This window comes from Dermacentor andersoni, chromosome 4 (assembly GCF_023375885.2).
Source record: "Dermacentor andersoni chromosome 4, qqDerAnde1_hic_scaffold, whole genome shotgun sequence".
NCBI classification, from domain to species: Eukaryota; Metazoa; Arthropoda; class Arachnida; order Ixodida; family Ixodidae; genus Dermacentor; species Dermacentor andersoni.
In genome coordinates, this window is record NC_092817.1 from 159,235,614 (window position 1) to 159,257,863 (window position 22,250).

The 22,250-nt window shown below is 47.8% G+C and overlaps 1 protein-coding gene, 1 long non-coding RNA gene and 2 other non-coding genes across 4 annotated transcripts in view; 1 reads left to right on the top strand and 3 right to left on the bottom strand.

The window, feature by feature from the left end:
- The window catches only part of LOC126537978 (uncharacterized), a 91,225-nt gene that overhangs the window by 38,599 nt on the left and 30,376 nt on the right, over nucleotides 1-22,250 (top strand). The window lies entirely within an intron of this gene.
- LOC140217162 (uncharacterized) overlaps nucleotides 1-22,250 on the bottom strand; it is a 99,055-nt gene that overhangs the window by 4,961 nt on the left and 71,844 nt on the right. The window lies entirely within an intron of this gene.
- Nucleotides 3,423-3,493, bottom strand: TRNAG-GCC (transfer RNA glycine (anticodon GCC)). The gene has a single exon. It is a non-coding gene; the product is annotated as a tRNA-Gly (tRNA).
- On the bottom strand, nucleotides 15,650-15,720 carry TRNAG-GCC (transfer RNA glycine (anticodon GCC)). Its single transcript has one exon. It is a non-coding gene; the product is annotated as a tRNA-Gly (tRNA).

The following is a 22,250-nucleotide window of genomic DNA, read 5'->3' on the forward strand; positions in this document are numbered from 1 at the left end:
CGGAAACAGGCTGAGAGACACCTTGGACCTCGTGGTGATGCTTTCTTTCAGGAAATAACTGGCCGTGTTGAAGCTGTGAAAATTGGAGGAGGCAGCCGTGGAAGGAACGCAGTGCAGACAGGAGCCATCCTGACCTAAATGGCAGCCATGGAACTACAGGAACACCCTGTGGCAAAAGAGGGGTTCCACTTTGTGCTCCTTTTCAGGCTCACAAGATGCATTTGAAAATTTCAAGAAAAATTAAGAATCGTGTTCCATCTCCTTGAGAATTAAGTCTGCACTGCGTATTGCCTCTCTTCTGCTGTTTCTTAGGTGGAACCCAAAAGGAAACTAAACATGTTCAGATGCAAAGGAACTCATTGGATTTCCTGACAAAGTATAGCAGCCTTGTTCTCGTATTATATACCACCCAACACCACAAACAGTGAAAAACACGGAGTTCGATGAGGCCTTCTTTTATGTGTGCGGCTAATTGTGGTTGCCACCTATGCTTTTATGAGCTGTCTGGTGGCACTGGTTGTGTCAGGGCCGGGATTGCGACGCGAGAATAAAGGCACTTATTGTTTCGACGCTGAAGGGATTAGACGTGTCTCTTCTTCGCATGCGGCATCTGAGGCACCTCAACATTCGACATGGTGTTAGAAGTGGCCAAATGAACACCTTCGTTTTCCTTCATCTACACAGAAGAAACTATGACCAGTGAGCAGCAGACTTCCGATTCCAAGGGGCTCGATATTTCTATGGTAACTCAGTGTGTTCGACTTCACCAATATGGAAAACATATTACGAAGACTATGCAGCTGTCTCTAGAGTTTGCCATTATTCTGTCAAAGTGCAAATGAGCTCACTTTTATGTTGTATTGGTTCCAAAAGTCGTCCCCTGCTCAACACTTTTCACTTTCTGCGGATGAACTGCTATGCTACGAGACCATCATCCAGCGCTTCACGGAGCACTTTGTTCAGCCGGCTAATGAGCTCTATAAATATTTTCGCTTTCACAAGTGCACTCAAGAATCCAGCAAAAGTGTAACTTTTTTACACAGAACTGTGCCGACTAGTCAAGAATCGCAACTACTCATTGGCCCAAGTCGAAGAACGACTCATGAGGGACAGATTTGTAGTAGACTTAAGAGACGCTCGTCGCTATAGGACCAGTTGTGCCATAACTTCAAGTTGACGCTAAAGGATGCTTGGACTCAAGCGTGTCAATGGGAAGACGCAGACAAAGAAAAAGTGGCAAAAGGAGCTGCAGAAGGTTCCATGTCTCAGTTTAACTAGACGCAGCCAAATTTCACAAAGCCCCTCAATGCTCGGATGCCAGACAGTGAATATTCCGCTTTGTTGGCGAATTTTTAGTATTTTATCCAGTTCACCCTTGTGACGCGGAGTTAACCTCCAAGACAATTATTGACGCCTTCAGTGAGGTAATGAAGGATTTTGCAATAACAACGGAAGAGAACACCTATGACCGTTTAAGGTTCTTAGACACTGAAATTGTTTTTAAACCTCATCACGTTTGTTGGAGCTACTCGCCTGGCTCAAGGAAAGGGCGTCTCCCGTTTTCGTCTGCACATTCTAAACTTGTATAAAACGAGGCATCGCTAAGGCAGGTTTGCTAGGTTCTCTCAAGCGTTCGTGCAAGCACTCTATTGAACAGAGCTTTTCAGCACAATTAAGCCAACAGATTAACATCAGAAAGTTATACGACCAGCGTATTGTGCAGTGTTGCTGGTGGACTTGTAAAAGAGGTATAGAACGCCGGAGAACAAACTATGCAGTCACCGCCTTCGAGATCTATGCTTGCCATCATTCCTTATGTACACCGTGCTTCCCATATCATTAAGAAATTGCGGCTAAGGGAGTGAGGGTGGTGTGCAATGCCCCTAATAAACAGAGCGGATTGTGCCAAATAGTCAACATGGTGGATACTGTCGCGCGCAAAAGTTGCTATAAGAATAATTTTGGCGCCTTCGTTGACTGCACAACGCAGGTCGTCTATAAAATCCCTCTCGATTGTAAACGTTGCTATATCGGGCAAACTGGAGGTGCATTAATGATCGCCTGCGCGAGCATGCCGCTTCACTAAAAGGAAATCCGTGCAGTCATCTGGTTGCCCACTGTAACACGTGAGGTTGCTCGCCGAACTTTAAGTACGAAATAATGGGCAGATATAGTGAAAAGCGCGCGCAGAAAATCTTTAAAGCATTTTGCATATTCACAAGTGGCGACGCGTGCGTCAGTTCTGCGTCATTCACGCTCTCAACAAAATAACTGGATTATATCCGTGGCAGACGCTGATCCTTCTTTTTCTGTTCTTTGCGTCACATTCAATGATGTCTTTATGTGCTGCTTCTGCAAATAAAGCACTTGGTTGCTAGTCCGCGCTTTGTCCTGTGCTCTTTACTCACTGGTTCTGTATTGCGTTGTTCCTGTTTTTATTTTAAAGAGTAATACCGGGGAGCCATCGGGATTTGCTGTATGGGTGCCGAAAATATGGAATTATTCTGGTAACTTTCATAAACGATTAAAATTATGTAGATAAACTGTTGGTTGCTGTCTATGCTTAAAGGGGCCCTCAACCACCCTTGCTTGGTGAAATTACGTAGTCCGCGGTTAACATACGCTGCCGTGAAGAGAGAGAGAGAGAGAGAGAGAAAACATTTGTTTGTCGTGAGATTGGGCGACTTCCTCGCAGGGTGGAACCCTTAGTTCAGGGCCCCATTGGCTCCCGCCACTGCTGTGAGCATCTCAGCCAAGTTTTGCTGTCGTACGCGGTTCGTGGAGCTCGCAAGCGGATCGCGAAGTCACCTTTCTTTCAAGAGATCTCTTTTCAACAGAAGGATGTCTCCTCACTCTCTTCTGGCCGCTATATTTCGTCATCAGACGCTATGTTTCGTCATTCCCTTAGACGGCTGCTATTGGCCGATAGCTGACATCAAGCTGCGGTCGGCTACATGGCATAGATACCGCGGCCGCCGCGAGGTGCCGCCACGAGTCCGCCGGCTAAGCGCACTGCCGCTCGCCGAGTACAACGGCACGTGGCTTATGTTTAGCGCGTCGTAAGCGCCAAACGCGGAAGTCCTGGCGTCTACGTTAACATCAAAACTAAATTTGAACTGCGCGCCACGGTGACATTTAGAATTCGGAGCGTTATGGGCACGCCCCACTGGGTCGTACCCTTCGCAGACAAGGCATTGAAGGAGGAACGGGAGGGCAGTGTAGGCCATGTGAGAATTCCTTTTGAATCAAAGTTGCGCCTGAGGCAGCCAAAGTTAAGGTTGTTTTTACCTTGCCGGAGTGTCTTCAGTTTAATACATGTAAAACGAAGTAATGCTCTTGTGTTTTAAAAGAATAATGATAATAAAGCTAGACCCCGAACCGCTCGTTCCAATAAAATGTATTGTCTGAAAAAGAAAAGAAACTGCGTCGGCCGGGAATCGAACCCGGGCCACCCGCGTGGCAGGCGAGTATTCTACCACTGAACCACCGACGCCTATGCGCGATTGCTCCAGATGGCTTCCTAGAACCGCGTGGATATATCTGCCCATTGCCCGGCTGAATGTAGGTCACTGAGCCCAGCGAACGCCTGTTCGAGAAAAACCTGCTTCAGCGTTGGACGCACGGCGACATTGCGGAAACAAAGGCTTCTTCGGGCGCCCACGACGCAATTTGATGGATCATTCAAAAAAAGAATAGAGCTCCGTTATCGTGTAGCCTGACTACACATTAGAGACAGCGGATATTATGTATTTTTCCGTCAACGACGAAGGCCTGCAGCATTTCCTTTGGGGTGACGCACGACCAGCAACATGGTGCTTCAGAAAGCCAGGTTTTCCTTGCTTGCCGCTTATATAAAAAGCATGCTGCAACTATAGCACGGGCTTTTGGCAAAGTAGCGCCAGTGAGAGAACACCTGGTATACGCAATAAAGCAATGCGTTACGATTCACTACACAAAACCTGAAAGTCTGATATCAACGCGTACGTTATTTCCCGGGCACAATTAGACCTTTTTTTATGGAGTACCCCCCTATAATAAACCAACTGCACAATTTTCTTAAATTTCTGGTAATAGATATATACGGTATAATATTTGGCTTAATCGGAAGAGCAGCGCATGCGTGATGTGGAGATGCGTGTTCTGTCCCCTCCTGCGGCAAGTTATCTTCTTGTGCACTTTCGCTTTTGTTATTAAATCGAAGCAAGTTTTGCCTTTTTCGGGTCTGATGTGGCTGCGGGGGGCTGTTGGGTAGGTTGACATATAGGCGGATATATTTGTAGATATGTATGCAAAGCGTATATGCAAGTACCAACCAAGCGCTTTATATATACACTTGTGTGCTGACCCGGATATGCGCACCTCTGTTCTGCGTAACAGCAACAAAAGAAAGAAAAGGATAACTTCTTATATAGTATCTCAACACACAATGTCGGCTCACAGATGTCTCCAAAGCACGGACACCGATTTGTTAAGAGAAAATATGGTTAAATATATTTCGCGGGTTCCTCGATTTGCTTTATTTGCTTTGACTTCGCTATTCTATATATTTCACTGAGGGTGTGTCCGTTCATGGTCGATCCTCCATTATTAGAACGTCCCATTGTGACACGAGTGGTGCAGAATCCCGGAATGTTGCGTGATACGTGTCGTAGAATTATTTGTTATTCATTAACGCATCACTAAATTATTAATTTAGTTTAGTTATTTATTAACACCTTACAGCCTTCTGCAGAGGCATTGAGTAAGGGGGGCAATATTTAAGTGCGCATCTAATATACACTGAATGTCTAAGATATATCGAAATAAAATAACTTATGGGTTTGTACGTGCCAAAACCACGATGTGATTACGAGGCACGCCAGAGTGGGGGACTCCGGAATTATCTTGACCACCTGGGGTTCTTTAACGTGCACCTAAATCAAAGTACACGTGTGTTCTCGCAATTCGCCGCCATCAGTATCGAAAAGAAGAAACAGAAAGAAAAAAATACAAGAGAATTCATAAATATACGCAACGCTGGACAAGAATAAACCTTTATAACCGACAAATATTGATAACTACACTAAATACCTCCTACCTACCCGCGTACTTAAAGAAAGCTAGGACATAATACAATATAGAGGTTGCATCCATGAATAGGGGAAAAGTAGTTCAAACGGAGAACAAAAAATAGACATTAAAGGAACACGGCATATGTAATCAATGGGAAAATATCAAACTCAATGGAGTTGCAATAACGACACGTGCGACATCGAACAGCAAATCTTCACGCTTTATCGGCAAAATAAAGCGTGAATGGTGTTGGGCGTCGCGGAATGTGTCACACTTCGACTTGCATGCGATGCTGTCCGGGATAGAATTCCACAACTGGACAGCACGTGGAATCCCAGAGTAATCGAATGCACGAGTTCATCCGTAAATGCGAGCATAGCTGAAATGATTGCGAAGCCTATGTGACGTGGAGCGGGGTCGTTTTCAGGCCCGCTAGTGTTGTTCGAGCGGAAAAAATGAAATCGTTAAACAGTGATGACCACCTGCCATCGTCACCATCCTTCCCTCGACAAGCATCATGCGCCGCCTTCGTCCTTGCGACAAGATACAATGGACGTTAGGAGACAAAAGGGGCGTACCATTTTAAGAAAAATTCAACGAAAAAGCAGCCGCCACTTGCGAATGCCATACGGGACTGGAGGCAGCATTCGACGCAGCGCAGGCATTTTTTCTTTAGTTTTCGGACCAATGAAGAAAGACGAAAGAGGAAGCAAGGCGGGGACAGGGATAGAAACCATGCTGCCTCCGGTCCATCGCAGTCAGCGACAGCCTGTTCAGTCGATCTCTGAGCGGGGAGCAGCCTTTGCTAATATGGTTCAACTTACATTTGAGGGCACTAAAAGCGCGGTGCGTTAGCGGGCAGTCACGCGGTATTTTTTTTTCTTAATTTCTCGGAATTTAAAATCGGCTGGGAAAAAATTAAATAGGGCGGTTATCTTAGGATAGATGAAATAATCCGATGTTTCTGACCAATCGCTGCAACTTTTGTATTGAAGATCTTTCGCGAGAGTTAATATTTAAAAAGTTAATTAAACAATCTTTGTTAAGAAATATCATCGCGTGCTCCATACGGCTCAGAACAATACTGCTGGAAGTCGACACGCGTAGCTCCTGCGTTCCTTCTTTTAATACTTGGGCCAAATTAGCTGAATGACACACACACACACACACACACACACACACACGCACGCGCACACACACACACAAACACATGCACGCACACGCACACACGCACGCACACACGCACGCACGTACGCACACACACACACACACACACACGCACGCACGCACGCAAGCACACACGCACGCACGCGCACACACACACACACACACACACACACACACACGATCACGGAAAATTTGGAAAGGGAAAGTCGGGTGTCGTATTTAAGGAGCAAAACCGGAGAGACATCGGGATTTGCTGTATAGCTGCCGAAGGTTTGGAATTAGCTGGTCACATTCACAATTACATAGATGAACAGTTGTTGCTGTCTATGCTTAAAAGGACCCTGAACCTGCCCTCGTGCTGGTGAAATCACATAGTCCGCGGGTAACATACGCTGCTGCAAACACCTCAGCCAAGTTTTGCTGTCGTCCTCGATGCGTGGAGCTCTCACGCACGCGTGAAGCTCTCAAGCGAATGGTTTCATGAGGTATTGATAGACAATTTTCTGTGAATCTTTTATAATTCAGTGGCGCTTCTATTGCTAGCTCCAAATCTCTTGGATATGCTTCAAGGCGCTGGTCTTCTCTGACTTTCCAGCGTGCTTGGGTGGGCTTTCCCGCAATGTTCTTTCGAGGTTGAATGTATTTTAAGCTTATTGCAATTCCATTATGGTCGCTTCCACAGTTGTTATACTTATCTTCAGCTATGCGTATGGATGACATCTGCATGTGTTGCCGTGTAGTCCCGTCATTGTACAGAACATGGTCAATAGCAGACTTGCTTGAACTTCGTGACCAAGTGTATGTTCCGTTGCAAGTAGGGTCCAGGTTGGCTATGTGTAGGTTGCACTGTTTAACCTGTTTGCGTAGGCCAGCTGGATTTTTTTTTTTTTTTTTGTAGCCATCTAGCTCTGTTATATGGCAGTTGAAGTCTCCTATGAGGAGGACAGGCTTATTCTTTTAGGTTCGTTCTATATATTTTTTGATGCAGTCATAAATGTTTTCATTCCATGTTTGTTGTTCTGAGCTGGTATACGACACATGTATACTTTATGTATACGACACATATATTGAGCGGGCATTTGAGTGGGCTCCGGCACTCCGGCATATATTGAGTGGGCTCCGGCACGAACCCCAGCGCCGGCGTGGCAGAAGTCCATCGCTCGGTCCGTTGAACCACGCAGCCTTCAATAATGGAAGTGGTCGTAGAGGGCGAGATGATTACCGAAGACGAGTATCACAGTGGGAGCTGGACGAAGTTGGAGGCGTAGCGCTGGTGCGCAAGCCAATCGCCCGGAATCGAGACAAAACGACACAGACCGCTATCGCTACGGGCTCCGTGCACACTGAGAGGGGGAGACCTCGGTTCCGCGCCAGGCCGCCGCCACTCCCTAAACGTAAGCCGCTGCCGAAACTTACGCCCGAAGATTACAGAATCATACTCCGACCGCAAACAGCAGTCAGTCTGCTGAGCTACGGTGCGAGAGAACTATTTAAAGCAGTCTGCACCGCGTCGCAAGTGAATCCCACCGAAGTCGTCACCGAGGATCAGCTCCGGGCGCACCCTACCAACAATACGGCGCTCATTAGCAGCCCTTCTCGTGATAGGGCCGACGGATACATCAGGTTGCAAGTCATCAAAATCGGGCCTCAAGAAATACCAAGTTTTTGCCTACGCTCCGGCGCCTGAGAACTCTACCAAAGGGATGCTGTACCACGCGTGTTCTGACGAAGATGAGGCAGCCATCTTTGACGAACTACGAGCCAGAAATAAGGGCGTCCAAATCGTCGGAGCCAGGCGACTGGGGAAATACAAACACATTGTGGCGATATTTGCCGGGACCGTCCGCCCGGACTACGTAAGGTACTGGGGAGCCACGTACGTTGTTTGCCCTTTCCGGGACGGAGTCGAAGCCTGTTTTAACTGTCGGAAAGTAGGCCATCGAACAGACATGTGTCCCCAAGAACAAAAGGCAAAATGCAAGAGATGTGGTGATGAGACAAATGCCACACCGGAGGGGGGCACCAAGCCAGCATGCACAGCTCGGTGCATAGTGTGTAAGGGTGGCCACCCCACCGGTGGTATGAACTGTAAGTTTAAATACTATTCCCAAGTACAACAGCATAGCAGCAACGACAAGCAACAACAGCACAGTCCACGACAAGCTAGTGACCAGGAGCGGACGGCTCGCATCAACTCAGCGCCCTTGTCCAGCCAGCAGAACACGGGTTACAGGGACCCGGTACGAGGCATAAGATGGCCCAAGGTGACGCAAGACCGACAGCAAGACGCGATCCCGGGGCACCAAGTCCCCTCGAGTTCCCGAGATCAGACTTCCAGCAGAGGGAAGGCCACAGCACGCGGTCGCTCCTCCAGCCACGGCTGCGGGACAAACCGATCGACATCGCTAGTCAGGGTCCAGAACGGACAAACACAGCGATTGGCCCGGCAGTCCCCTGCTGCCAGCACAGACCGGGGGAGAAAGTCTGACGGAGAAGTCAACGAAACGGTGAGAGGGCTAGCCGCAGATGTAAAGGAGCTCAGAAAACAGCTAGCAGCCGCTAACAATAAAATCCGAGCGCTAGAAAATCCCACGCCCACCCTGGTAACAGCTAAGGCAGCTACAGCTAGTGAAACTGCCGCATCCGTACACAGGAATGAAGAGGCGAGCATGGAGGTGGATAAGGCACATAATGCTAAGAGGAAACTAACGGAAGATATAGACTCCGCTGCACAACCCACGAACAGCCTCGAACAAAGAGTCGAAGCAGTTGAACAAACAATGACAAGCCTAGCAAAAAGAATAGAAGAAGGGTTCAACACACTGAGCGTGTAATGCAAGAAACACTCAAAGCCTTCCATGACATGCTTAAAACCGAAATCGTCAGCATGCTACCCACCTTAGGCAGCAACACAGAGGCTCCACAATCCTCTCTCCCACCATTGAACATGGCTGCGAGTCACGCAGGACGACCTCACGACGGGCACGGCATCCCCATAGATGCGCCCGACGCCAGGTCCATGGTATTCCGCATAGGGGATGGCGGAACAAGTTAGGATATTACAGTGGAACTGCAGGTCGTTTGCTAAAAAGAGGGCAGCCCTGCAGTTCGCAATGGTGGACCTCGACCCCAATGTCGATGTCATCGCGCTACAGGAAACAAAATCGGCAATCAAAATAATGGGCTATACCTGTTTTAATGAGCTCTCTACAAGCGAGAAATCGAGTGCAAGAACAGCCATTGCTGTGCATCGAAACATCACCGCAATGCAAATCGACTTAGAAATCGAAAATCTGCACTAAAGCTTTGTGCAGCTAATGCCCAAAAACAGGAAGCATAAATGCCTCTATGTACTAAACATATATAGCCCGCCAAAGTGCAATACTATTCCCTTCCCCACAATCATGAGAAAAGGGAGGATAGAGGCGGCCCAAGCCCAGCTCGTCGTCCTGGGAGGCATTAATGCAAGCCATACCTTGTGGAGCTACCCGCGAAATACTAAGAAGGGAGTGTCGATAGCAAATGGGGCCAACAACCACGATTTGACCCTGCTCACAGATCCCGCGTAGCCGACGCGTATTGGCGACAGCGCGTCACGAAACACCACTCCCTATCTGACCTTCGTTCGGCAAGTGGAGGGCGCGACGTGGTCCAATACAGGCCTCTATTGGTGCAGTGATCATTATGTCCTGGACATTAAAATACCTGCTGCGGGGTATAATAAAAAGAAGAAACTGCTCCTCAAACATACCAAGTGGAACCAATTTAGATTCAAACGCAACCGTCAGGCAGCAACGAAGATTAAAGACCTAAACGAGTGGACGGCGCAGCTCCTCCAAGATGTGGAAGAAGCCATGATGGAGGTGCCCACCGAGGAAGATGGCCACAGTCCCGACTCTAAGCTGATTAGCCTCTGGGAAGAGCAAAAGACTCTACATGCAGAATGGATGAAGCACAAACATAACTGCACAGTTACACTAGCACTGGCCCAGGCTGAGGCGGAAGTACTGGAGAATTCACGCGAGCTAAATTCGGCTCAATGGATGCATCTGTGCAACAGGCTAAATGGCCAGATTGGCTCAAAGAACCCCTGGTTCTTGTTTGGACATTTGCTCGATCCCGATAGCAGCAGAGGGCCAACGGCCAAGAAGGTCCATCGGCTCCTTTGGGTGCATCCGGCCTCGCAGCAAGATATCATACAAGAGCTCACCAGCCGCTATTTTAATACAGACGCAAATGAGCTGGCGTACGCAGAGTACACTGGCGAAGCGAATGAAAGCATAGATGCCGACATAACCAAGGCTGAGGTAAGAGCTGCGCTCGTCGATCTAGAAAACGAACTCGGCGGCGGGGCCGGACGGCATAACAAATAAAACGCTGCGGAACCTCGATGACCGGACAATTATAAGCCTAACCGGCCTCTTCAATCAGGTTTGGCGCACCGGGGAACTACCCGAGCCATGGAAGGAGGCAGCCGTAGTCTTTATTCCAAAACCTGGAAAAACGCTTCAACTGGAGAATCTGCACCCTGTCTCACTTACGTCATGTCTGGTCAAAGCACTAGAGCACGTGGTTTTTAACACGCCTCGCCGAGCATCTAGAGGAACACCACTTATTCCCACCCACCCTCTTTGGCTTTCGGCCAGCTGTGTCCACGCAGTACATCATGTGGATGCTCAAAAGGGACGTTGTGGATGCCGGAATCCCAGGGGCAGTGCGCACGACCCTAGGGCTCGATGTGCACAAGGCGTTCGATAACGTCAGACACGAGGCCGTACTCACAAACCTATCGCACATGAATGTTGGGGCATGGGAGTACAGATACATCATTGCCTTTCTTCGCGACCGGACAGCTACCTTCAAGATTGGAGACATCAACAGCCCTCAGATCAATCTCGGCGCTTGGGGTACACGCCAGGGTGCAGTACTATCTCGTTTTCTTTTCAACTGTGCCATGAGGAACCTACCGAAGGAACTTAACAAGATCCCGCTCATCCGCTATGCCATCTATGCGGACGTCGTTACCATTTGGAAGAGGCATGGCAATGCCCGGGCCGTCAAACAGGCATTGCAAACAGCAGCCGACACGGTACAAGCCAAAGTGGCCGGCAACGACCTCAAATGCTCCTCTACCAAGTCAGAACTGTTTATTGCCAGCAAAACAACGCAGGCCATGAAAACTACGCTGCAAATAGTAGTCAATAAAGAAGTAGTACCCCAGGTCGCCACCATCAGAGTACTGGGGCTCTTACTAGAGGAAAAGAACTCATGCAAAGAAAATATGAAGAGACTGGCGAGCACCTCTCGCCAGATAATCGGGCTGCTGCGAAGTATTACTGGCCGCAAGTTTGGACTCCAAGAGAAAGAGGCATGCAGGCTAATCCAGGATTACTTCGTCTGCAGGATAGCATACACATGTCCTTTCCTTCAACTACGAAAGATCGACATCGCAAAGATCGACACTTTACTGTGTTCATTCTACAGCGTAGCCGCCGGACTTCCTACATGGGCAAGAAACGAAAGACTGATTCAATTAGGGCTCCATAACACCGTCACTGAAATCGTGGAAGCGCAGAGAGCGGCACAGTGGTGGAGGTTGTCATGCACACAGCAAGGGCATGATATCCTACAACTGCTGGATCTGCCCCCCGACGCACATGAACCACCAAGAGTCTGAAAATTTCGAGAGACATTCGGAACCAACTGGTCGTTCCACCACTCCCGAACAACATGGGAGAACACAACCAGGGACGCCGACGCACCAGCGCAATTCCTTAAGAAGACTCTAGCAGACAAACTGGCCGCATATGTGGACGCCTCGCCTGTGGGGAACGGCACATATGCGATAGCGGCTGTGGACGGACCGGGGCGGATCCTCCGAACCGAGGAAATCGCAGCAAAGTCTATCCTAGAAGCAGAAGAGGCCGCCATTGCTAGTGCAACAGCAGTCGCAGGGACGCTCTTCATAGTGTCGGACTCAATGTCAGCGATCAAAAGCTTCAGATCGGGCCAAGTAAGCCAAACCGCGGCAGAAAAACTACAGAGGCCGGAGATAAGCATCAGGCTAATAATAAAGCTAGACCCCGAACCGCTCGTTACAGTAAAATGTATTGTCTTTAAGAAGAAAAGAAACTGCGTCGGCCGGGAATCGAACCAGGGCCACCCGCGTAGCAGGCGAGTATTCTACACCGACGCTTCTTTTTTCTTTATTGCCACGCGTGACAATGAGTTTACGTGCTCAGAAGAACAGAATAACAAGATCATAGTACCGAGAAGCGTCCGCTGTTTGCTCACTACAAGACATCAATGTTTCGGCACGTGCGACAACATTTCCAATCTTGGAACCCACTCCGGTACATACGTCGGCACCTTCTGCACTTCAACAAAATGGGACAGAGATTCGGAAAAATATTCGCTAACTGGTCTAACGTCTTCATGCGCATTGTGTACAGCAGTTTGAGTTCGCCATATACTGTGCAGACCCAGGAACATAAACCAGATCAAAAGGCACAGCTTCGTCGTTTTCGACCGTGAGATAACGGATTCCATGCGGACTTAATGGAAACTCTTTTTTCAAGGTTCTCTGTAAGATGTGCCAGAAACCCCCCCCCCACCAGCAATCTAAAAACACGTGCTCAATCGTCTTTGGTCTTTTGCATAAAAAACAATGGGCACCCCACGGAACAAATAAGCCCTTTTCTTCGAACCATGTTTTAATGGGTAAGGTTCCTGTGTGCAGCTTAAAAAAAAAAAAGGTTTTAGCCCCTGGCGCAACTAGCATATTTTTAACGCGTTTCAAAACATCTTTTCCTTTGCCTGCACAGTATAATTCACGGTACCATGTCACAGGAAATAACACATCAACAAGGTCTTTCTACAGTTTTTTACGTGACACCTCAGTCAAATATTGCAAAGAAAAACGCACCGATAAGAAGCGGACACATGACACCAATTCTTTTAGATATCGCAGTACTGGTCCTTCCTGACACACCGAAGGCACAACAAACTCTGGTAGCACTTTACACTGCCAAAGTTGAATCATATTTCTGAGAAAGGTATCATCTACATCTCTGAGAAAAATCGACTGACGAGTTGTCTCACATACAGATAGATGCACTAAACAAAGCCCACCATCGCTCCCTCTTTTAAACAGATTTGTGCAGTTCGTTTTTTTTTCATACAGAGCTCCAAATAAAGAACGCGAACACTGTGAATTTTTTGAAGATTTAGCCTGATGATGCAAAACTTGCATTACATACCATAGCTTGCTTACGAAAAATAAGTTGCAGGACGTGGCCCGTGCGAAAATCGACTTATCCCAGCCTTTCCACTTTTGTGCATTTTCACGTAACACCTCTGTTTGTGTTTCCCAATAAGGCTCCTTGTCACAGTAGTACTGCAGGGGCACTCCTAAGTATTTTGTCGATGTTTCTTGCCATTTAATGTTCAAAAACATCCTTGTTGCGACGTCCCGTTCTCTATGACAAAAACCAAGGTACTTGTCCCAGTTTACTGCACTACCACTTGCTTAACAGAAACTTTTTCCAGCATTGACAGTATGCATTATACTTTCATGATCAACACAGAAAATTGCAATGTCATCAGCGTAAGCAGGAAGGCTTACCTCGGCTTGATGTAAGTGAAATACTCGTATCGCGTTGTTCCTAATACACTTAGACAAAAAGGTTCAATATATATACGAAAAAGAAGCGGTGATAACGGGCACACTTGTCTGACTGAGCGCTGTACTGGTATGTACTCACCTACTGATTTGTTTATTGTCAACCTCTTCGTACATGCGTCGTAAGTCATCCGCACACCTTCGCTGATCACATTGCCTACATCCACATGTTCAAGTATAGATAGAAGCAGATCGTGTGGCACTCAGTCGAATGTCTTCTCAAGGTCAGCTTGCAACATGGCGACACTGAGTTGCATTGCGTCAGAGCATTCAAGGATTGATCGTGCTATGTGTATATTTGTCATAATTGTCCTTCCTTTTGTTCCGCACGTTTGATGTGGACCGACTAAATTTTTCATTACTGTCTGCAACCTGTTAGCCAATGCTTTCATTAATATTTTATAGTCTAGGTTTGTCAGGCTAATCGGTCTATGTGACATTGTGTAATTTGATTGGGTCTTCAATTTTTGGTACGAGGACCATGTGTGCTGACAAAAAGGACGGCGGTAGATGTTTGTTCGCGTAAGCCTCGTTGTATAATTCAGTCAACACAGGCCCGATAACACCCTTAAACGCCTCGTACAATGCAGCGCCTAAGCCATCCGGCCCCGGTGACCTGCCATTATTTAAATGATCAATCGCATGCTTAACTTCCTCCGCTGTTATGGGCACTTATAATATTTCCTTAGTTTCATCATATAATGTTGGCATCAATGAAATGAAGCCACTTTTAAATCTATCAGTGTCAACTTGGCTACGACAAAGGAATACTTTGTAATATTCCAAAAATGAACTTGCTGTTGTTTCTTTGTTAGTAGACAGTGACCCATTCTATTCCATTTCAGTTATTGCATATTGGGAAGCATATTTATTTTCGACTCCCGAGGCACGTTTTGTTGGCATTTTTCCTATGCACCATTTTTAGCTCTGGCTCGAATAAATGCTCCCTTATATCGTTCCTGGTTTATCAGCTCAAGTTTCTGCTTTATACTTTTTATGTCTTCTAACAAGTAAACGGGTTGTATACTATCCGCTTCCAATAAGTGCTTCAGATTCCATTTAAGACGGGACTCGAGTTCTCTTTTCGCGTGACTTAAAACACTGGCCCTTTAAAGTGATTTAAATTTAATTGTTTGCTTACAAATTTCCCATTTATGTCCCCAGATGTCTAAGTTTTGAGTTGTTTTATCTATAGCATTGAAACCCTGCTTACAAAACTCATCATCTTTCAGCAAGTTTGCATTAAATTTCGAGAGATCCCAAGAAAATTCTTTGTTATTCGTTCTTTCTTTTCCAACACGGAAAGAAACCAAACAATAATCACTAAACGCAACAGGTATGACTCGATAATCTCGATACGAATGAATTAGTTCAGCCGACACGCATCCAAGTACTTTTTTTTTGCGGCAACGTCTTTCGGAAATAGCCTATTTTCTTTTCAAATGCCTATCTCCACTTCGATAAAAAGTGGTTCAGAGCCCCTTTAATGCTAGTGCGCTTTGTATGAAAGCGCATATGTACCGTCAAACTCGGCGATATAATTTTTGGAAAGATCTGTGAGAATTTCTTTTGAATCAACGTGGTGCCTCAGACAGCCAAAATTAAGCCTGTTCCTTTTACCTTTCCGGAGTGTCTTCAGTCTCAATACATATAAAGCGAAGTAATACTCTTGTTTTAAAAGAGTAATAATAATAAAGCTAGACCCCGAACAGCTGGTTCAATTAAAATGTGTTCTTTAAAAAGAAAAACTGCGTCGGCCGGGAATCGAACCCGGGCCACCCGCGTGGCAGGCGAGTATTCTACCACTGAACCACCGACGCCGATGAGGTACAACTCCATATGCGTTCCTGGAATAGCGTGGATACAGCTGGTCATTGCCCGGCTGAATGTAGGTCATTGAGCCTAGCGATCGCCTGTTCGAGAAAAACCTGCTTCAGCGTCGGGCGCGTGGCGACACTGCGGTAACGAAGGCTTCTTCGGTCACCCGCTACGCAGTTTCATGGATCGTTCAATAAAACAATAGAGCTCTGTTATCGGGTAGCCTGACCACACATTCAAGACAGCGGATATTACGTATATTTTTCCGTTTACGACGAAGGCCTGCAACATTTCCTTTGGTTATGCACGATCAGCAAAACGGCGCTTCATAAAGCCAGGTTTTTTTTGTTTGCCCATTTATATAGAAAGCATGCTCCGAATATAGCACGGGATTTTGGGAAAGTAGTCCCAGTGAGAGAACATCTGTTGTGCGCAATAAAGCAATGCGTTACGATTCACTACACAAAAACCTGAAAGTCTAATATCGACTCGTACGTTATTTCCCGGGCACAATTAGACCTTTTTTTATGGAATAGCCTGTTATAATAAATCGACTGCACGATTTTAAATTTCGGAATAGGTGTATACAGTATAATAATAAGAGCAGCGCATGCGTGATGTGGAGATGCGTGTCCTCGTGCGGCAGGTTATCTTCTCGTGCAATTTCAGTTTTCTTTCCTTATGAAAGCTAAGTATTTTTTTGCCTTTTTCGGGTTTGGTGTGACTGTGGGGGCTATAGGGTCGGTCGACGTACAGGCGCATATATTTGCAGATATGTATGCAAAGCGTATATGACAGTACCAGTGAAGTGGTTTACATAACTCTTGCGTGCTGACCATGTATGAGCTCCTCTGGTCTGCGTAACAACAACAACAAAAAAAGGATAACTTCTTATATAAAATCGCAACAGACAATGTCGACTCAGAGATATCTCCAAACCACGCGCACCGATTTATTAACAGTAGATACGGTTAAGTATATTTCGCGAATTCCTTGATTTACTTTATTTTCTTTGACTTGGCTATTCTATATGTTTCCCTGGGGGTGTGTCCGTTCTTGGTCGATCCTACATTATTAGGACGTCCCACTGTGACACGAGATGTAGAGAATCCCGAAATGTTGCGTGATACGTGTCCTACAATAATTTGTTTATTTTTTCACTCACTCACTCACTCACTCACTCACTCAATTTTAAAGATTTTTTTAATAGCACCTTACAGCCCTGTGGGGAGGCATTGAGTAAGGGGGCAATATTTAAGTGCATGTCTAATATACACTGAATGTGTAACATATATCAAAAAGAAAAAAAAATAACTTATAGGGTTTTACGTGTAAAAACCATAATCTGATTACGAGGCACGCCGTAGTGGGCGACTCCGGAATGATCTTGACCACCTGGGGCTATTTAACGTGCACCTACCTAAATCAAAGTACACGTGTGTTTTCGCATTTCTCCACCATGAATATCGAAAAGAAGAAACAGCAAAAAAAGTATATATATATATGCATATATATATATATTGACACGTGTACTTATCTTTATCGGGCGACCACGTTTCGCCGCTTAACAACTGTAATCGCGCAGCGCGGAACGCGCCTGCATGTATCCGGAATCTCTGGAAAGGTATCGATGCTTCTACCCGGCTTTCTGTTGTCGCCGAACCTTGTGTTATCTGATTTCATCGCGTAACGCGAATGGTGTAGAACTTTGTGGAAGGCACGCGGGTCCGAACGATTAGTCTGGAACATTCGACGACTGCTCTATAAAAGCCGACGCGCTTGACCCGTTGATCAGATTTACGACGATCGCCGACTGTGTTCGCCGCTCTCGTTGTGCTTTAAGTGTAGCCTGTTTTGTGGGCACAGGTTCGCCCACTAAAAGCTAGGTTTTGCCTTTCACAGTCTTGCTACTGTGTTCTTTGACGTTACGACCACGTGACATCTGGTGGAGGTGCTTTGCATTCATGTACCGGACGCCCCCACAAAGCCGTGACCCAAGCCCTCACTCGGAAGACACCAACGTCGCCAAGAACCAGCGAGGTAGCCGCAGGCTGCAAGGACTGCCCCCGGAGCACGGACTTTTGTCTGAGACGACTAGGAAGATGGCCACCAAGTCCACCCCAATGGCAGCCCCAGCGTCACCCGTCGTGCTGCAGCAGCCCACGGAGCCTCCGACGTTCCGCGGTTCAACTTTCGAGGACCCGGAAAGCTGGCTTGAGACGTACGAGGGAGTCGCTACGTTTAACAACTGGAACAGCGACGACAAACTGCGATATGTCTTCTTCGCATTGGAAGACGCGGCCAGGACGAGGTTTGAGAACCGAGAAGCCACCTTAACGACCTGGGAACTTTTCCGAAGCGGCTTCCTGCAGACATTCGCAAGCGTCGTACGCGGAGAACGAGCCCAAGCGCTATTAGAAACCCGGGTGCAGCTACCTAATGAGACGACCGCGATCTACACGGAAGAAATGAGCCGTCTCTTCCGCCACGCCGACCCTGAAATGCCCGAGGAGAAGAAAGTCCGCCTGCTGATGCGTGGTGCGAAGGAGGAACTTTTTGCCGGAATGGTACGAAGCCCACCGAAGACCGTCGACGAGTTTCTTCGCGAGGCCACCAGCATCGAGAAGACAATCGAGATGCGAAACCGGCAATTCGACCGCCGCACGAACTCGACAAAGTACGCCGGAGTCCAATCACTGGCCACCGACGACCTGCGCGAGACTATCCTAGCGGTCATGCGGGAGGAGCTACAAAAGCTGCTCCCATCATCACAGCCTCAAGTGGCTTCGACTGCCGACGCCGTGCGTGAGGAGCTCCAACAGCAACTTGTAGTAGCCCCTGAATCGCCCCAGCCTGAGCCGCAAGCGATGACCTACGCCGCCGTCGCACGCCGTCAAGGTCACCCTCCGCGACCGCGCCAGGGCCCTGTCACGCCACAGTTCCGTCGTCCGCCGCCGCCACCGCCAGCACGACCACCCGTCGCCCAGCGCACCTACGCGAGGAAGACGGACATTTGGCGCGCTCCTGACCACCGCCCGCTCTGCTACCACTGCGGAGAAGCGGGTCACGTCTACCGACGATGTCCATACCGGGAGATGGGACTGCGAGGGTTCGCCGTTAACGCGCCGCGACCACAGATTGGCGAACGACCTCGCGACATCGCCGACTACCTCGCCACTACTCAGTGGAGCTCTCGACGACCATCGCGTTCGCCATCACCAGGCCGCTACCTGTCGCCGCAGCGCCGACCATACACTGGCCCAGCCCGGGGCCTGTCAGCGAGCCCATATTCGGAAAACTAAAAGCAGCAACCGATGGAGGTGCGGTTGCTGTTCGTCGAACTGACGAAGATCCTCCGCCGCCGACGAAGACACCGAAGAAACTACCTCGACGACATAACGACACGCCGCCGTCCCGACGAAATCGGGCAGCCAAGACTACACCCATGAAAGACGACTTGACGACGCGACGTTCCAACTTCAGTTCAACACGACGCAGCCGTGATACGCCGCCAAGACCTAACTGTAACGCAAGACAAAGAACCACCGACCTCGACGTGCTTCTCGACGGCCACGCAGTCACCGCCTTAGTAGACACAGGAGCCGATTACTCCGTCATGAGTGGACCCATCGCCGCCCAGTTGAGGAAAGTTAAGACTGCATGGGAAGGCCCTCAAATTCGGACCGCTGGAGGACACCTGATTACGCCGACTGGGATCTGCACGGCAAGAATTACCGTTCATGATCGGACTTACCCTGCCACCTTCGTTGTCCTCCAACAGTGTTCACGAGACGTCATTCTCGGCATGGACTTCCTGAATCAACATGGCGCAGTCATCGACCTGAAGTCGAAATCGATAACGCTCTCACAAGATCAAGCGATACCGCCGGAGAGCTGTCGTAGTCACCCCGCCTTGAGTGTGCTCGAAGATCAAGTGAGCATCCCGCCGCGCCCCAGCATTATTATTTCCGTCGGCACTGAAACACCTGCTGACGTAGAAGGCGTCATCGAGGGCGACCAACATCTACTGCTCGACCGTGAAATTTGCGTCGCAAGAGGGATCACTCGACTCCACGGAGGGCAAGTGGAAGTTATGCTAACCAACTTCAGCCAAGAGTTCAAGCACATCAACATCATCATCATCATCATCAGCCTGGTTACGCCCACTGCAGGGCAAAGGCCTCTCCCATACTTCTCCAACAACCCCGGTCATGTACTAATTGCGGCCATGCCGTCCCTGCAAACTTCTTAATCTCATCCGCCCACCTAACTTTCTGCCGTCCCCTGCTACGCTTCCCTTCCCTTGGGATCCAGTCCGTAACCCTTAATGACCATCGGTTATCTTCCCTCCTCATTACATGTCCTGCCCATGCCCATTTCTTTTTCTTGATTTCAACTAAGATGTCATTAACTCGCGTTTGTTCCCTCACCCAATCTGCTCTTTTCTTATCCCTTAACGTTACACCTATCATTCTTCTTTCCATAGCTCGTTGCGTCGTCCTCAATTTGAGTAGAACCCTTTTCGTAAGCCTCCAGGTTTCTGCCCCGTAGGTGAGTACTGGTAAGACACAGCTATTATACACTTTTCTCTTGAGGGATAATGGCAACCTGCTGTTCATGATCTGAGAATGCCTGCCAAACGCACCCCAGCCCATTCTTATTCTTCTGATTATTTCCGTCTCATGATCCGGATCCGCCGTCACTACCTGCCCTAAGTAGATGTATTCCCTTACGACTTCCAGTGCCTCGCTGCCTATTGTAAATTGCTGTTCTCTTCCGAGACTGTTAAACATTACTTTAGTTTTCTGCAGATTAATTTTTAGACCCACTCTTCTGCTTTGCCTCTCCAGGTCAGTGAGCATGCATTGCAATTGGTCCCCTGAGTTACTAAGCAAGGCAATATCATCAGCGAATCGCAAGTTACTAAGGTATTCTCCATTAATTTTTATCCCCAATTCTTCCCAATCCAGGTCTCTGAATACCTCCTGTAAACACGCTGTGAATAGCATTGGAGAGATCGTATCTCCCTGCCTGACGCCTTTCTTTATTGGGATTTTGTTGCTTTCTTTATGGAGGACTACGGTGGCTGTGGAGCCGCTATAGATATTTTTCAGTATTTTTACATACGGCTCGTCTACACCCTGATTCCTTAATGCCTCCATGACTGCTGAGGTTTCGACAGAATCAAACGCTTTCTCATAATCAATGAAAGCTATATATAAGGGTTGGTTATATTCCGCACATTTCTCTATCACCTGATTGATAGTGTGAATATGATCTATTGTTGAGTAGCCTTTACGGAATCCTGCCTGGTCCTTTGCTTGACAGAAGTCTAAGGTGTTCCTGATTCTATTTGCGATTACCTTAGTAAATATTTTGTAGGCAACGGACAGTAAGCTGATCGGTCTATAATTTTTCAAGTCTTTGGCGTCCCCTTTCTTATGGATTAGGATTATGTTAGCGTTCTTCCAAGATTCCGGTACGCTCGACGTCATGAGGCATTGCGTATACAGGGTGGCCAGTTTCTCTAGAACAATCTGCCCGCCATCCTTCAACAAATCTGCTGTTACCTGATCCTCCCCAGCTGCCTTCCCCCTTTGCATTTCTCCCAAGGCTTTCTTTACTTCTTCCGGCGTTACCTTTGGGACTTCGAATTCCTCTAGACTATTTTCTCTTCCATTATCGTCGTGGGTGCCACTGGTACTGTATAAATCTCTATAGAACTCCTCAGCCACTTGAACTATCTCATGTGGCTGAGGAGTTCTATAGAGATTTATACAGCACATCAACAAGGGCACGACAATCGCATACATCGAGGAAATTGTGGAAACCAGCAATGCCTTTGTCCTCTCGGATTCAGTCGCATCTACCCCGATGAGCATTGTCCCCGAACCAGACTTCGACGTGAATCCAAGTCTTTCTATGAGTAAGCAACAACAGATCAGAAGTCTTCTTCGACGATACAAAGACTGCTTTTCGACATCATCGAGGATTCGACAAACACCAGTTGCAAAGCATCGCATAATAACCGAAGAGAGCGCTCGACCACTCCGCCAAAGCCCTTACCGAGTTTCGACGCGAGAACGTGAAGCTATTAGGCAACAAGTCGACGAAATGCTGCGCGACGACATCATCCAGCCGTCGAAAAGCCCGTGGGCCTCTCCTGTAGTCCTGGTAAAGAAAAAGGACGAAACCCTACGCTTCTGCGTCGATTATCGTCGACTGAATAAGATCACGAAGAAGGATGTGTACCCCCTTCCACGGATAGACGACGCATTGGATCGGCTCTGCAACGCTAAATACTTCTCGTCGATGGACCTCAAGTCTGGCTACTGGCAAATAGAAGTTGACGAGAGAGATCGCGAAAAGACTGCCTTCATCACGCCAGACGGCCTCTACGAGTTCAAGGTCATGCCATTCGGACTGTGCTCGGCACCTGCAACGTTTCAGCGCGTCATGCACACGGTGTTAGCCGGACTGAAGTGGCAGACGTGCCTTGTTTACTTCGATGACGTCGTTGTCTTCGCCGGAA